At 46.0% G+C, this 15,198-nt stretch overlaps 1 protein-coding gene across 3 annotated transcripts in view; it reads right to left on the bottom strand.

Moving 5' to 3' along the window:
- CAPS2 (calcyphosine 2) overlaps window positions 1–15,198 on the bottom strand; it is a 274,614-nt gene that overhangs the window by 245,888 nt on the left and 13,528 nt on the right. The window lies entirely within an intron of this gene.

Raw genomic sequence — 15,198 nt, 5'->3', positions numbered from 1 at the left:
TGGGCGGGCACCCAGCATCCTCTACGGCCTACGAGAAAAGGATTTACCGGTAAGTAATTAAAATCCTATTTTTTCTTACTTCCTAGAGGATGCTGGGGTCCAATTTAGTACCATGGGGATGTACCAAAGCTCCCAGTACGGGAGGGAGAGTGCTGATGTTCCTGCAGAACTGACTGACCAAACTTTACGTCCTCAGAGGCCAACGTATCGAACTTGTAGAACTTAGCAAACGTGTTCGACCCTGACCAAGTAGCTGCTCGGCAAAGCTGCAAAGCCGAGACACCCCTGGCAGCCCAGGAAGAAATCACCTTACGAGTAGAGTGGGCCTTAACAGATTTTGGAATAGGCAATCCCGCCGTAGAATAAGCATGCTGGATAGTAAGCCTGATCCAGCAAGAAATCGTCTGCTTAGAAGCAGGACACCCAATCTTGTTGGGATCATAAAAGGACAAACAGTGCGTCCGATTTCCTGTGACGAGAAGGTCTCGTCACATATATCTTCAAAGCCCGCACAACATCCAAGGACTTTGAGGTAATGGAGGTATCAGTAGCCACTGACACCACAATAGGTTGGTTGATATGAAAAGCTGACACAACCTTCCGAAGAAATCTCTGACGTGTTCGGAGCCCAGCTCTATCCTCATGGAAAATCAAGTAGGGGCTCTTGTACGACAATGCTCCCAATTCTGACACACGTCTTGCAGATGCCAATGCCAACAGTGTGACCGCCTTCCGAGTAAGAAACTTTACATCTACCTCCAGTAAAGGTTCGAACCAATCCGATTGCAGGAACTGCAGCACCACATTAAGATCCCAAGGTGCCGTAGGAGGCACAAAGGGCGGTTGGATGAGCAGGACTCCTTTCAAGAAAGTATGAACCTCATGGATAGCAGCCAATTGTTTCTGGAAGGTAATGGACAAAGCCAAAATTTGGACCTTGATGGAACCCAAGCGTAGGCCCACATCCACCCCTGCTTGCAGAAAGAGGAGAAAACGTCCCAGTTGAAACTCCACCATAGGAAACTTCTTGGATTCACACCAAAACACATATTTTTTCCAAATCTGATGGTAATGTTTAGACATTACTCCCTTCCTAGCTTGGATCAGACTAGGAATAACCTTGTTCGGAATGCACTTCCGAGCTAAGATCTGGCGTTCAACCTCCATGCCGTCAAACGTAGCCGCGGTAAGTCTTGATAAGCGAATGGCCCCTGTTGTAGAAGGTCCTCGCGAAGAGGAAGAGGCCTCGGATCCTCCAGCAGCAATGTCAAAAGATCCGCGTACCAAGCCCTCCTTGGCCAGTCCGGAGCAATGAGGATCGCCTGAACTTTTGTTTTTTTGATTAGTTTGAGAATCCTTGGGATGAGTGGAAGTGGAGGGAACACATTCACCGACTGGAACACCCACAGAGTCACCAGGGCATCTACCGCCACTGCCTGTGGGTCTAGAGACCTGGAACAGTACCTCCGAAGCTTCTTGTTGAGGTGAGACGCCATCATGTCTATCTGAGGTACCCCCCCATCGGCTTGTTACCTCTGCGAATACCTCCGGGTGGAGGCCCCATTCTCCTGGATGGAGATCGTGTCTGCTGAGTAAGTCCGCTTCCCAGTTATCCACTCCCGGAATGAAGATCGCCGACAGCACCAGTGCGTGTCTTTCTGCCCAGAGGAGGATTTTTGTTACCTCTGACATTGCAGCCCTGTTCTTCATTCCGCCCTGCCTGTTTATGTAGGACACACCTGCAACATTGTCCGACTGAACCTGAATGGGTTGATCTTGAAGAAGATGTGCCGCTTGTAGAAGGCCGTTGTATACGGCCCTTAGCTCCAGAATGTTTATCAGAAGGACAGCTTCCTGACTTGACCACCTTCCCTGGAAGTTTTCCCCTCGGGTGACTGCTCCCCAACCTCTCAGACTTGCATCCGTGGTTAGAATCCAATTCTGAATCCCGAAACTGCGGCCCGTGAGAAGGTGAGAAGTTTGCAGCCACCAGAGGAGCAAAATTCTGGCTTTCGTCGACAGGCGCATTGCTGGTGCATGTGAAGATGTGATCCCGACCACTTGTCCAGGAGATCCAGCTGGAAGAACCGTGCATGGAATCTTCTGTACTGTAGAGCCTCGTATGAGGCTACCATCTTTCCCAGAAGGCGAATGCACTGATGTACCGATACCCGGGCTGGCTTCAAGACATCCCGGACCATGGATTGAATCATAAATGCTTTCTCCAGTGATAGGTAAACCTTCTTCACTTCCATGTCGAGTATCATGGTCGGTTCCAAATGCGACTTTAGAAGGTCCAGGATCCACCCATGATCCTGGAGCAGCTGAGTTGAGAGAGCAATACTCTGCAACAGCCGTTCCATGGAAGACGCCTTGCGGCGGAGAAACATCATCTCTGCCATGACCTTGGTGAACACCCTTGGTGCTGTGGAGAGGCCAAATGGCAATGTTTGGAACTGATAGTAACAGTCCTGTAGTGCAAACCGTAGATAGGCCTGGTGAGGCGGCAGATCGGAATGTGAAGGTACTGTACGCATCCTTGATATCCAGGGATACTAGGAATTCACCCTCCTCCAGACCTGAGATCACCGCTCTCAGAGATTCCATCTTGAATTGGAAAACCCTCAAGTAGGGGTTTAATGACTTCAGGTTCAATATAGGCCTTACCGAACCATCCGGCTTCGGTACCACAAACAGGTTTGAGTAATAACCCTTGGTTATTGGGTGAGGTGGAACTGGAACAATAACATTTGTTCGTACCAATTTTTTAATGGCTTCCTGTAGGATAGCACTTTCTGTCAGCGAAACTGGTAAGCCTGATTTGAAGAATCTGTGAGGTGGGAGTTCCTGAAACTCCAGTCTGTACCCCTGGGAAACAATATCTGTCACCTAGGGGTCCAGGCAAGATGACGCCCAGACGTGACTGAAATCTTTTAGTCTTGCTCCCACCTGCCCGGTCTTCAGTCATGCTGAAGATTTGGAGGAAGCAGAACCTGGTTTCTGTTCCTGGGAACCTGATGGTGCAGGTTTTCTGTATTTTCCCCTACCTCCTCTAAAGAAGGTGAGGGGAGGTTTGGATTTTTTTAATTTTGCGGTCCGAAAGGACTGTAGTGAAGGCGTAAGATAAGATTTCCTAGCCGGTGCTGCTGCGGAGGGAAGAAATGTCGACTTACCCGCAGTCACCGTGGAAATCCACTCATCCAATAGTGCCTGACCTGTGAAGGGTAGGTTCTCCACACTTTTCTTGGATTCTGCATCCGCAGTCCATTGGCATAGCCAGAGTCCTCTGCGTGCCGATACTGCCATGGAAGTAGCCCTCGCATTAAGCAGGCCAACGTCCTTCATGGCCTCCACCATGAAACCTGCAGAATCCTGTATGTGACGTAAAAACAAGTCAATGTCACTCCTATCCATAGTATCTAAGTCCTCTAGTAATGTGCCGGACCATTTACTATGGCTTTAGAATCCCATGCACAAGCAAAAGTGGGCCTTAAGGCCACGCCTGTAGCCGTGTACAGTGATTTGTGCGTGGTCAGCCGGCTCCTTTAAGGTGGTTGAACCAGGGACAGGTAAAACCACCTTTTTAGACAACCTAGATACAGAAGCGTCTACTATAGGTGGGTTTTACCATTTCTTTCTATCCTCTTCAGGGAAAGGAAAAGCAATGAGAATTCTTTTAGGGATCTGGAATTTTTTCTATTAACTTTTCAAATAAGGAGTTTAACTCCTTTGAAGCCGGGAAGGCGAGCGAGGATTTCTTATTTACTGTAAAATAAGATTCCTCTTCCGGCTCAGGTACCTTCTCTGTAATATGCAAAACATCCCTAATGGCTTCAATCATGAGCTGCACCCCTGTAGCAAGGGATGCATCCCCCCCCCCCCCCCTGCATATCCCCATCACCGTCCCCTGTATCAGAGTCGGTATCAGTGTCAGCTTGAATTATTTGGGCAAGTGTATGCTTTTGCAGGTATGTAGGTAGATGAAGTAGTGGGAGTTGAAAACTTCAAACTCTCTACAGATTTTCTCAAAAACTGCGTTTCTTTCTCAGTATGTGACATCCTATTTGAAATCTGGGATATCATTCCCCTTAAAGAATCTACAAATGGGGGTTCGGATTCAGAAGGCTGAGACAGCATATTGCAGTCCTGAGTACATGGAATAGACTCCTACTCTGCAGCACAGGACACAGAGTCCTTAGACATGGTAATGTGGGATATATACACACACACACACACACATTAAAATATCAGACACAGTTTCCCCCAGAGTACATTCAGAGAGTCACAGAGTATAAGGAGTCAGCCACACAGCGCCCCCGTAGGCAATTATTATGATAAAAGCCTGGCGCAGACTAACTACCCTTAATAGGGTAATTAGTACTAGTATCACACTCCCCCCCTGTCTATAACACTCTGGTACCGCAGAGGTATGCTGGAGTTATGTGGAGAGCAGCGCTCCCTGTCAGCGTTCTTTCCCATGTATCTGCAGGGAGAAAATTGCGCTGGTGAGTGCTGGATCCGCTCTGAGAGGAAGCCCCGCCCCTAGCAATGGTGTGCGGCTTACCGCACTAATTGTTTATACTGGCCTGAGGTGTTTGTTGCTAACAGCGGGATTAGCCCGTTAGCTGCGTGACCATTGTAGGGTATATTGCGCTGGCTCAGGACGCCGCTCAAAGCACTTACACAAAGTGTTGCTAAGCTTTCCGGAGCGAAGCCTGTCAGAGCTGCGCTCCCACCCTTGTGCCGCCATACCCTCCAGCGACCCCCTAACCGGGACGCCGATGCTGTACTCACCACTCTTCTTTCTTCTGGCTCTGTTAGGGGGTGCGGGAGTGAGCGGTCGCCTCGTGGGCTTGCGATCAGCACCCTCAGGAGCTCAGTGTCCTGTCAGCGGAGACAGAGAACCATTAACTCTTCAGAAAGTTGGTTCCTACTCCTCCCCTAAGTCCCACGATGCAGTGAGACTGTTGCCAGCAGCCTTCCTGTACCTAACAACTCCTAGAAAAAAAATAAAAACTAGAACAACTCCTAGGAGCTCCCCTAGCTGTGACCGGCTCCTCCGGGCACATTTTCTAAACGGAGTCTGGTAGGAGGGGTATAGAGGGAGGAGCCAGCCCACACTGTTAAACTCTTAAAGTGCCAGTGGCTCCCAAAGGACCCGTCTATACCCCATGGTACTAAATTGGACCCCAGCATCGTCTAGGACGTAAGGGAAATGTAGCATATTCTGAAAGTAGAAATGGGATGGTTTGGGTGTCCCTTGCCATGGCTACGCACAGCCATGCTCCTCATATAGTGACCAGATGCAAAAATGAAATATAACTGTAACAGGCAATAGATTTAAATGAGACTGAGGGATGAAAAAAGTACAGTTACAGAGGTGTGTTACTTCACATAAAGAACTGCAGATGTATTAAGCCTGGAGAAGAGTTAAAACAGTGATAAAGCAGTGATTAGTGCAAAGTGAGTATGCACCAGCCAATCAGTTTAAATATGTAAATTGACAGTTAGGATCTGATTGGCTGGTGCGTTATCACCTTGCACTTATCACTGCTTTATCACTTCTCCAGGCTTAATACATCTGCCACACAGGATTCTAACACATGCGTGGTGGAAGTGGAAATTTTGATTTGGCCTATACTTTCACTGGTATGCCTCTTGCTCCTTATAAAATGAAAGTTGATTATGCACTATTTCATAGGAAAATGTTAAAATTAATGAAGGGGAAGTTGTAAAGTGGCACAGGACCTTGACCTGTAGTTTGTACTCTTCCCACCATGTGTTTCCAGATGGGCTCGCAATGCCAAAAGGGTTAAATCCTATTAGCCGCAAGCCAACTTGCTGGGCGAATAAGTGTGGATATATGCCATACATACGGTACATCCAGACAAGCTAAGTTTTGCTAACAGCAACCATAGGGCATCATATAAAAATCAGTGAGTCCAGGGCGAGATTGGGCGACCTACGGTGCCGCTGCAATGGCAACTTGCACCTAATAGAATCGTCTGCAAAATGTCAATCACAGTTACTATAAATGGGCATACAGCCAAGGTTTTAGACAAATAAACACATTCTGACTAACTTAAATACATTATTGCACACATTTTTTTGCAGGTTTGTTGAGGATTATTTACCAACACAGCTCAAGGGCAATTATCTGCAAATGTTTAGAAACAATCAGACAGTTGTTTTCATCATATTACTTGCATTTAGCAAACTATTAACTAATTGTGGTTTGGGTGCTTTGAGCAATAACCCTTAGAGGACAATACAATACAAGGTCAGGCAGTAGTCTTATAAAATTACGCTGCACCGGATGTTCTGCGTAAGAAACATTGGTTATTTTTCTTAGCACCCGATAGCAAAAAACATTGCCCAGTTTCCACAAGAACCTTTGTTGTTAGACAGTATAAATCTGGATATACCGTATATACTCGAGTATAAGTCGACCCGAATATAAGCCGAGGCACCTAATTCTACCACAAAAACCTGGGAAAACTTATTGACTTGAGTATAAGCCTAGGGTGGGAAATGCAGCTCTAGCCGTACACAGCCCTCAGTGCCAGATATGCCCCCACAGTGCCAGACATACCCTCATACTGCCAGATATGCCCCACAGTGCCAGATGTGCCAGATATGCCCTCATGCTGCCAAATATGCCCCACAGTGCCAGATGTGCCAGATATGCCCTCATGCTGCCAAATATGCCCCACAGTGCCAGATATGCCCTCATGCTGCCAGATATGCCCTCATGCTGCCAGATATGCCCCTCATGCTGCCACATATGTCCCACAGTGCCAGATGTGCCAGATATGCCCTCATGCTGCCAAATATGCCCCACAGTGCCAGATATGCCCTCATGCTGCCAGATATGCCCCTCATGCTGCCAGATATGCCCCTCATGCTGCCAGATATGCCCCTCATGCTGCCAGATATGCCCCCTCCCCAAGTGCCAAATATGCTCCCCCAGTGCCTGTTACTTACCCCTCCGTCGATCCCGCGCTGTCTTCTGAAGGAGGGACACGGAGCGCACAGCGAGCGCCTCTCCTGTGTCCCTCCTGCATCTCCGGCGGCCGCGGCGGGTCTATTATAGGAAGTGCCGGTTCGTGATCAGAGGTCACGAACGGGTACTTCCTTTAATAGACCCGCCGCTGCCGCCGGAGATGCAGGAGGGACACAGGAGAGGCGCGCGCTGTGCGCTCCGTGTCCCTCCTTCACACTGCTCTGCCTGTCACACTGCACTGCCACTGACTCGAGTATAAGCCGAGGTGGCTTTTTCAGCACAAAAAAAAGTGCTGAAAAAGTCAGCTTATACTCGAGTATATACGGTACTCTGATCCACGCTAACTACATCACTCCTATCGGGAACAGTGGACTGCATGGGCCAATATAATTTGTGTTTTATTGGTTTATTTATGCTAAATGATTACAGACATTTATTGCAATACTGTATACTTATTATTCTGCACAGTTATGTTTTCATCTATGCTCTTTCTTGAGTTTACAGATTTGTCCTCATACATCTAGCCTTAACACGCCATGCAGCAGGAGATGTCTGGCGTGAGTGAGCCGACAGTTCCCGTGCAACTCTGTTAGTGTCTGGCGTCTTTTTTTGCCAAAAATTCATCTTATTCACATCGCTATCACAAAACAATGGGAATAGGATTCAGAAGCAGACTACTTATTTCATATGCAGATATAGCCACGGTCACACACAGAATATAGACATGCCCGATATCATTTTAATCAGCATAGGTTACTTGTGCTTCCTATTCGCATCAGTTTGTAAATAAGATGCATTTTAATGGAAATAGTCGCATGTAAAGACGCTCGGCACTACTGACTCACGCCACGGCATGGCATGACTAAAAATAAGATTTTACTTACCGGTAAATCTATTTCTCGTAGTCCGTAGTGGATGCTGGGGACTCCGTAAGGACCATGGGGAATAGCGGGCTCCGCAGGAGACTGGGCACTCTAAAGAAAGATTTAGTACTATCTGGTGTGCACTGGCTCCTCCCTCTATGCCCCTCCTCCAGACCTCAGTTAAGGAAACTGTGCCCGGAAGAGTTGACAGTACAAGAAAAGGATTTTGGAATCCAGGGTAATACTCATACCAGCCACACCAATCACACCGTATAACTCGTGATAAAATTACCCAGTTAACAGTATGAACAATAACAGAGCATCAGATAAACCCTGATGCAACTATAACATAACCCTTATTTAAGCAATAACTATATACAAGCATTGCAGAAAAAGTCCGCACTTGGGACGGGCGCCCAGCATCCACTACGGACTACGAGAAATAGATTTACCGGTAAGTAAAATCTTATTTTCTCTAACGTCCTTGTGGATGCTGGGGACTCCGTAAGGACCATGGGGATTATACCAAAGCTCCCAAACGGGCGGGAGAGTGCGGATGACTCTGCAGCACCGAATGGGCAAACACAAGGTCCTCCTCAGCCAGGATATCAAACTTGTAGAATTTTGCAAATGTGTTTGAACCCGACCAAGTAGCAGCTCGGCAAAGCTGTAATGCCGAGACCCCTCGGGCAGCCGCCCAAGAAGAGCCCACCTTCCTTGTGGAATGGGCTTTCACTGATTTTGGATGCGGCAATCCACCCGCAGAATGAGCCTGCTGAATCGTGTTACAGATCCAGCGAGCAATAGCTTGCTTTGAAGCAGTAGCACCCACTTTGTTGGATGCATACAGGATAAACAGCGAGTCAGTCTTCCAGACCCCAGCCGTTCTGGTTACATAATTCTTCAAAGCCTGGACTACGTCAAGCAACTTGGAATCTTCCAAGTCACAAATAGCCGCAGGCACCATAATAGGTTGGTTCAAATGAAAAGATGACACCACCTTTTACAGAAATTGCGGACGAGCCCGCAATTCTGCCCTGTCCATCTGGAAAACCAGATAGGGGCTTTTACATGACAAAGCCGCCAATTCTGACACACGCCTAGCCGGAGCTAAGGCCAACAGCATGACCACTTTCCACGTGAGATACTTTAGCTCCACAGTCTTAAATGGCTCAAACCAGTGGGATTTCAGGAAACCCAACACCACGTTAAGATCCCAAAGTGCCACTGGTGGCACAAAAGGGCGCTGAATATGCAGCACTCCCTTAACAAACGTCTGAACCTCAGGCAGTGAAGCAAGTTCTCTTTGAAAGAAAATGGATAGGGCCGAAATCTGGACCTGTATGGACCCTAATTTTAGGCCCATAGTCACTCCTGACTGTAGGAAGTGCAGGAATCGACCCAGTCGGAATTCTTCTGTAGGGCCTTCCTGGCCTCACACCAAGCACATATTTTCGCCATATACGGTGATAATGCTTTGCTGTCACGTCCTTCCTAGCCTTTATCAGCGTAGGAATAACTGCATCCGGAATGCCTTTTTCCGCTAGGATCCGGTGTTCAACCGCCATGCCGTCAAACGCAGCCGCGGTAAGTCTTGGAATAGACAGGGCCCTTGTTGCAACAGGTCCTGTCTGAGAGGCAGAGGCCATGGGTCCTCTGTGAGCATTTCTTGCAGTTCCGGGTACCAAGTCCCTCATGGCCAATCCGGAACAATGAGTATTGTTCTCACTCCTCTTTTTCCAACAATTCTCAGCACCTTTGGTATGAGAGGAAGAGGAGGAAACACATAGACCGACTGGAACACCCACGGTGTTACTAGTGCGTCCACAGTTATCGCCTGAGGGTCCCTTGACCTGGCGCAATACCATTTTAGCTTTTTGTCGAGGCGGGGCGCCATCATGTCCACCTGTGGCAGTTCCCATCGATTTGCAATCTGCGTGAAGACTTCTTGGTGAAGTCCCCACTCTCCCGGGTGGAGGTCGTGCCTGCTGAGGAAGTCTGCTTCCCAGTTGTCCACTCCCGGAATGAACACTGCTGACAGTGTGCTTACGTGATTCTCCGCCCAGCGAAGAATTCTGGTGGCTTCTACCATCGCCACCCTGCTCCTTGTGCCGCCTTGGCGGTTTACATGAGCCACTGCGGTGATATTGTCTGACTGGATCAGAACCGGTTGGTCGCGCAGCAGGGTCTCCGCTTGACTTAGGGCGTTGTATATGGCCCTTAGTTCCAGGATATTGATGTGAAGGCAAGTCTCCTGCCTTGACCACAGCCCTTGGAAATTTCTTCCCTGTGTGACTGCCCCCCACCCTCGGAGGCTTGCATCCGTGGTCACCAGGACCCAGTCCTGAATGCCGAATCTGCGACCTTCGAGAAGGTGAGCACTCTGCAGTCACCACAGGAGAGACACCCTTGCTCTGGGGGAAAGGGTGATTAACCGATGCATCCGAAGATGTGATCCGGACCACTTGTCCAGTAAGTCCCATTGGAAGGTATGGAATCTGCCGAAGGGAATGGCCTCGTATGATGCCACCCTCCTTCCCAGGACTCGAGTGCAGTGATGCACTGACACCTGTTTTAGTTTTAATAGATTCCTGACCAGTGTCACGAGCTCCTGAGCTCTCGCTCTATCGGGAGATAAACCTTTTTCTGGTCTGTGTCTAGGATCATGCCTAGGAGAGGCAGATGAGCTGTAAGAACCAACTGCGACTTTGGAATATATAGAATCCAGCCGTGTTGCCGTTTCACTTCCAGATAAATACAATAAAGTGCAGTGTGCATTGGCGCTCATACCATAAGACGAATGACTGATGATGAGGATAAAAAATTCAAATAAATTTATTATGACAAAAAATCAATTTTAGATTCATGCATGATATTGCACTGATTAAAACATGAGGATATGGACCTGCAGACAATGTCTGAAGCAAAGTGACTGTGCATAGAGGGAGTGTGAATCTCTCACCGTGTCATGGCCCTGCGGTGGGCTAGCTTTCAAGAAAGCAATTTGCGGTCCAGAGCTGATACAGCCCGGCACCACCGCACAGGGCTTGGATCAGCAAAATGTGTCCCGGACGAGTCAATGCTCCACTGGTTCTGCTGTAGTATATTCTCGTTGACAACGCGTTTCGGTAGGTATGTCCTACCTTTTTCAAGTCAGTAATGGTTCTGTTGTAAACTGTTAGGGTTTTTATACCCATTACCCTAATTTCCATTAGTGTCACCTGTGTCCTGAAGGCGGAACAATGTTTCTCCGGCATGTGTGGCCGGAAGTGACGCACCATGCGTTCCAGCGCATACCGGAAGTTGGTATGGCGTGCGTTCCATGTTACTCCGGCTTTGTATTTCCGGAAGTTCCGCGTCTTGCGTTCCAGCGATACCCGGAAGTTGACATCGCAGGCGTTCTATTCGTTCTGGGAGTGAAATTTTAGATTGAAAATCCACCACGATCATGATGCTTTTTATTTATACATATCCCCAAAACGGAGGTTGTAAACGAACTGCCTGTGGTGAATGGTTCTGTTTCCAAACTGACACCATCATAGAAGAGTCCTCATCCTCCATCTTTGTTATGGGAACGGACCCGCCATTTTCCAATTCTTGAGATTCCAAATCTAATTCCAAAATATTTTTATTTATCTTCCGGAGAATAACCCACTCTGACCAAGCTCAGTGGTACTTCGTATTCCCACTAGTCCTTCCCTAATACCCGAGTGGGTTTACTCCATTATTCACGGTATTTAATATGGAATTTCGTGATCATGCAGGAAATGACATGTAAGAGCAAAAGATAAAAGGAGAAAAATTAAAACAAGAGATTAAACCACTGTGTGAGAATAAAAGATTAATCTAAAAACCACTTCAGTTCAAAATCAGAGTTATGACCATTGGGTTTCAAGGAATTGAGATCAAATATCCAGCGCATCTCACTCTGCGCCAAGCGTTTTTCAAGATCCCTGTTTCTCCAATTAGTTTTTATTTGCTGGATGCCTAGATACCTAATTATATTTCCCTCACATTTTTTGTGTACTTTGCCAAAGTGTTCTGAAAAAGGGTGACTCTCCAGGCCTTTGCGGATGTTGTAGATATGTTCCGCCATTCTAGTTTTTAAAGGCCTGGAGGTTTTGCCCACGTATAAAAGCCCACATTTGCATTCAAGGAAGTAGATTACGTTCCTTGAATTACATGTAACGAAATCTCTGATTTTGTGTTTTTTTCCATTCACTATAAAATCAGTTGTTTTCCGTGGGAGATCTTTTTTATATGTGGTTCGACACATTAGGCATGCTCCACACCTGTGGAAACCCTGATTGCATGTCCTAACCAGGGATTTGTCTGGTAAGTTACTTTTCACCAGACAATCCTTGAGGGATTTTGCTTTTTTATAAATAAACATAGGTTTGTTGGGAAGGATTTTTCCAATAACCGGGTCATCCTGTAGGATCCTCCAATTTTGTTTGAAAATTCGTTCGATTCTTCTGTGATGCGCTCCGTATTTGGTTACAAAAGCCCATTCATAGGGGTTGTCTCTTGTTTCCTTTGGCATTTTTTCTAGTAGTAATGTATTCCTATCTATTTGGGTTACTTGTTCTTCTGCCTTCTCTAGGATAGATTCAGAGTATCCCTTTTCACGAAAGCGGTCTCCCATCTCTTTTAATTGAATGCCTAGTATTTCAGGATCCGAGCAATTTCTTTTAAGCCGTTTGTATTGCCCAACTGGGATGTTTTCTAACCACTTATGGTGGTGCTCACTGTCAATATTAATATAGGCGTTGGAGTCCGTCGGTTTTCGATGGGTAGATGTGCAAATACGATTTCCTTGATTATAAATTTTAAGATCTAAAAAAACTAACTCATTCCTACTCTGAGTAAAAGTAAGGTGAATATTAAAATTGTTTTGATTCAATGATTCTAAAAAAGGGGATCAGCGATGGTTGATTCCTTCCTCCAGCCCTTAGTGACCACAACTCCTGCATTCCTGAAAGATACAGGAGATGTCTTAAGAAAACTAGAAGAAGTCTCATGGACCAATGAATGCACAATGGTCAGTGCGGACGTTAGTACCCTCTATACCATCATCAATTGGAATGAGGGAAAAAGGGCAATAGAGTTTTATTTACAAAAAAGTGAGTACCAAGATGTAGTTCAGTTATTTATTTTGGAATCCATTGATTTTATCCTGAATAATAATTATTTTTATTTCGAAGGTGTATATTATCTCCAAATCAGGGGCACCGCCATGGGCACCAGGTTCGCCCCTAGCTATGCAAATCTGTACATGGCCTATTGGGAGATGCAAACAATAGATACCATGAGAACGACGGGGGTGAACCTGGTGGCATGGTGGAGATTCATAGACGATATTTTATTCATTTGGAAGGGTACAGACGTAAGTCTATCCCCCTTTTTAGAATCATTGAATCAAAACAATTTTAATATTCACCTTACTTTTACTCAGAGTAGGAATGAGTTAGTTTTTTTAGATCTTAAAATTTATAATCAAGGAAATCGTATTTGCACATCTACCCATCGAAAACCGACGGACTCCAACGCCTATATTAATATTGACAGTGAGCACCACCATAAGTGGTTAGAAAACATCCCAGTTGGGCAATACAAACGGCTTAAAAGAAATTGCTCGGATCCTGAAATACTAGGCATTCAATTAAAAGAGATGGGAGACCGCTTTCGTGAAAAGGGATACTCTGAATCTATCCTAGAGAAGGCAGAAGAACAAGTAACCCAAATAGATAGGAATACATTACTACTAGAAAAAATGCCAAAGGAAACAAGAGACAACCCCTATGAATGGGCTTTTGTAACCAAATACGGAGCGCATCACAGAAGAATCGAACGAATTTTCAAACAAAATTGGAGGATCCTACAGGATGACCCGGTTATTGGAAAAATCCTTCCCAACAAACCTATGTTTATTTATAAAAAAGCAAAATCCCTCAAGGATTGTCTGGTGAAAAGTAGCTTACCAGACAAATCCCTGGTTAGGACATGCAATCAGGGTTTCCACAGGTGTGGAGCATGCCTAATGTGTCGAACCACATATAAAAAAGATCTCCCACGGAAAACAACTGATTTTATAGTGAATGGAAAAAAACACAAAATCAGAGATTTCGTTACATGTAATTCAAGGAACGTAATCTACTTCCTTGAATGCAAATGTGGGCTTTTATACGTGGGCAAAACCTCCAGGCCTTTAAAAACTAGAATGGCGGAACATATCTACAACATCCGCAAAGGCCTGGAGAGTCACCCTTTTTCAGAACACTTTGGCAAAGTACACAAAAAATGTGAGGGAAATATAATTAGGTATCTAGGCATCCAGCAAATAAAAACTAATTGGAGAAACAGGGATCTTGAAAAACGCTTGGCGCAGAGTGAGATGCGCTGGATATTTGATCTCAATTCCTTGAAACCCAATGGTCATAACTCTGATTTTGAACTGAAGTGGTTTTTAGATTAATCTTTTATTCTCACACAGTGGTTTAATCTCTTGTTTTAATTTTTCTCTTTTTATCTTTTGCTCTTACATGTCATTTCCTGCATGATCACGAAATTCCATATTAAATACCGTGAATAATGGAGTAAACCCACTCGGGTATTAGGGAAGGACTAGTGGGAATACGAAGTACCACTGAGCTTGGTCAGAGTGGGTTATTCTCCGGAAGATAAATAAAAATATTTTGGAATTAGATTTGGAATCTCAAGAATTGGAAAATGGCGGGTCCGTTCCCATAACAAAGATGGAGGATGAGGACTCTTCTATGATGGTGTCAGTTTGGAAACAGAACCATTCACCACAGGCAGTTCGTTTACAACCTCCGTTTTGGGGATATGTATAAATAAAAAGCATCATGATCGTGGTGGATTTTCAATCTAAAATTTCACTCCCAGAACGAATAGAACGCCTGCGATGTCAACTTCCGGGTATCGCTGGAACGCAAGACGCGGAACTTCCGGAAATACAAAGCCGGAGTAACATGGAACGCACGCCATACCAACTTCCGGTATGCGCTGGAACGCATGGTGCGTCACTTCCGGCCACACATGCCGGAGAAACATTGTTCCGCCTTCAGGACACAGGTGACACTAATGGAAATTAGGGTAATGGGTATAAAAACCCTAACAGTTTACAACAGAACCATTACTGACTTGAAAAAGGTAGGACATACCTACCGAAACGCGTTGTCAACGAGAATATACTACAGCAGAACCAGTGGAGCATTGACTCGTCCGGGACACATTTTGCTGATCCAAGCCCTGTGCGGTGGTGCCGGGCTGTATCAGCTCTGGACCGCAAATTGCTTTCTTGAAAGCTAG

The sequence above is a fragment of the Pseudophryne corroboree genome, chromosome 6, assembly GCF_028390025.1.
Source record: "Pseudophryne corroboree isolate aPseCor3 chromosome 6, aPseCor3.hap2, whole genome shotgun sequence".
NCBI classification, from domain to species: Eukaryota; Metazoa; Chordata; class Amphibia; order Anura; family Myobatrachidae; genus Pseudophryne; species Pseudophryne corroboree.
This window is presented reverse-complemented; position numbering and strand designations above follow the sequence as displayed.